Source organism: Echinops telfairi, unplaced genomic scaffold, assembly GCF_000313985.2.
Source record: "Echinops telfairi isolate 266 unplaced genomic scaffold, ASM31398v2 ScPeMD7_60;HRSCAF=208, whole genome shotgun sequence".
NCBI lineage: Eukaryota > Metazoa > Chordata > Mammalia > Afrosoricida > Tenrecidae > Echinops > Echinops telfairi.
This window is the reverse complement of record NW_022103958.1, coordinates 24,544,972-24,547,956: the sequence shown is the minus strand read 5'-3', so window position 1 is coordinate 24,547,956 and position 2,985 is coordinate 24,544,972.

The window sequence follows — 2,985 nt, the reverse complement described above, 5'->3', positions numbered from 1 at the left end:
TTTTGAAAGTGAGATTTGTTTTACAGTGAGTCATCCCCAATATTTGATAGATATGATTCAGATGAACTTCTCTGACAGCATATTCTGAAAACATGGGCTAAAGTTTCCTGATTGTTCAGAAATCCTCAAAGAGTTCTCAAAGGCAGTATTACCAGCTTGGTTTTTAATCAACCATATCTTTGATGGTGTTTTTTGATAGGTTCAAAGCAAATAAGAACAATTCTCTGGCTCCGCTCAAAGGAATCGATGCTTAACTAAAGATTGGTCATGATTCAATGGCCATGAGGTGCAGGTCAGAAATCAGGTAGCATTCAAGAAACTGAATTCTGAAAATTCTGCCCCTAATCATGATGGGCTTCAGCGTAATATGAGGGTAGACTTAGACTACACAATGGTGAGGGACCCACCAGTTTTCCTTGATGGCCCAATACTCATGAAGGTTAGGTGTCTATATTGTGTGTAACCTTAGCATCTTTTGTTGATCCCTGTAATAGCACCTAACAGAATATTGTCATTTCCTCTTTAGTCCATAAGCCTTCCCTGTGCTATAGAGAGAATTTCTGACTTATTCACCACTATATCCTCAGAACCTGGCACATTACCTACGTATAACAGAGATCAAATAGACGTTTATTAAATGAAAGCATGAATAATATTAAAGATTTCTCATCCCAATCTCTAGTTCCCTTGCCTTCTATGTAAATAGAAAAAGTTTACTTAAGTTTTAGTTATCTTTGAGTTGCTTGGGGAATTAGGACATTAGACACCATTTGGTTAACTCTGTTTTCAGTGACAATTGCTTTGGCCATGGAAATATACCACTTAGATCTCTCAGTTTAATTGACTGATTGTCTAAACTACTGCACTCTGACACGCATTCCCTTGCTTATCCAAAGCTGATTTTCCCAATGGATTTTTCAATGGCTGAGCCTGTGAGGGATACTAAAAAACCAAACTCACTGCCATCAAGTTGATTGTGACTTAGTGACCCTACAGGAGAAGTAAAACTGCCCCTGTGGGTTTCCAAGGCTGTAATTTTTACAGGAGTAAAAGGCCTCATCTTTCTCCTGTTGAGCAGCTAGTGCTTTTCTCCTGTTGAGCAGCTGGCTTTTCCAGGAGTAGCCAATGCATAACCACGATGCCACTAGGGCTCCTATCAGGAATGCTAGTGCTGACTTGTTGGTCTGCAATAATTCAGTATTGTCAAGGAGTTCTAGGCAATGATAGTCAAGGAGTTCAGTATTGTCAAGGAGTTCTAGGCAATGATAGTCAAGGAGTTCCATTGATAGGCAATTTTGGCTTGAGCCTTCTGAATGTTCTTTAAGACTTGGACCAAGAATCAAATAAGACAATTCCACACAACCTCTTCTTGCTGCCCTCCTTCTCTCTTTCACTTGATGTCTATGATGTCAGCATGCTTTGGGGTCAATTCCGACTCCTAGCAACCCTATCGTACAGATTAGAATAAAGTTATCAGGAAAGACAATGTTAACAGGACAGACCAGTCTCTAGAAAGGACCTCGTACTTGGTAAAGTTGAGGAGCTCAAAATGAAATGAAACAGTTGCAATGTGAAGTTCATGAAGTAGGAATCTAGGAAAACTGGATGTCATTAAAAATTAAAAATTGAAATGGACATGAGCTGTCGAATGGATCGGGTGTCAGGCATCAAGGAACAAGAAATCATGTCATTGTAAAGCTGGGTGAGTGCAGAGTGGAGACTCAGAGTCCATTGGTTGGCAACAGAACACCCCCCTGCTGGGGGGTTTTGGGGAGGAGATGAGCTAATCAGGGTGCAGAGTAGCAATGATGAAACATATAACTTTCCTCTAGTTCTTTAATGTTTCCTCCCCCCCAATATCATAATCCCAATTCTGCCTGGCAAATCTGGCTAGACCAGAGGATGTACATTGGTACAGATAGCAACTTGAAACACAGGGAACCCAGGATAGATGATGTCTTCAGGACCAGTGATGAGAGGGGCGAGGCCTGGAAGGTGAAGGGAATGTGAGGTAGAAGGGGGGAACCAATTACAAGAATCTAAGTATAGCCTCCTCCCTGGGGGATGGACAGCAGAGAAGAGGGCAGAGGGAGACGTTGGACAGGGTAACATGACAAATCTATAATAATTTATGAATTATGAAGGGTTCAGGAGGGAGGGGGAGGGGGGAGTTAGGCGGAAAATGATATTGAGGGCTAAAGTAGAAGGCAAATGTTTTGAGATTGATGGGGGCAACAGGTGTACATAGGTGCTTGACTCAATGGATGTATGTATGGACTGATAAGAAATGTACAAGCCCTCAATAAAATAATTTAAAAAAAAGAATAATGAGGGTAACAAATGTACAAATGTGCTTTATAAAGTTGATGTATGTATGGAATGTGATGAGCTGTATGAGCCCTCAATTTAAAAAATTGTAAGTTAAAAAAAGAAATGGAAAACACAAAAATCAATATCCTCGGCATTATTGAGATGACATGATCGGTATTGGCCATTTTGACAATCGTATAGTTAATTATGCTTAGAATGATGCATTCAAGAAGAATAGTGTCAAGTTTATCATCAAAAGAAATGTCAAGATCCTCCTTGAAGTAGAATGCTGCCAGTGATGGGGTAATATCTATACACCTATTAATAGAACTATTAGAAATATTTGCTCATGAACCACCAAAGGATGAAGAAATTGAAGACTATTACCCACTTCTTCTATATGAAATTGATCAACTATGCAATCAAGGCACATCAGTAATTACTGGTGATTGAAATGTGAAACTTGGAAACAAAGTGAAAGGGAAAGTCATCAGGAAATATGGCGTTGGTGACAGAAATGAAGCCGAGATCCCATAGTATAATTTTTCAAGAAAATAACTTATTTAATAGCACATGAAAGTAAAATTTTGATGAAGATCATTTTAAAAAGTTGCATCAGTACATTGACTTGGGGCTTCCAGAAGTTCAAGCTCAATTTAAAAGAGGACTCAGAAT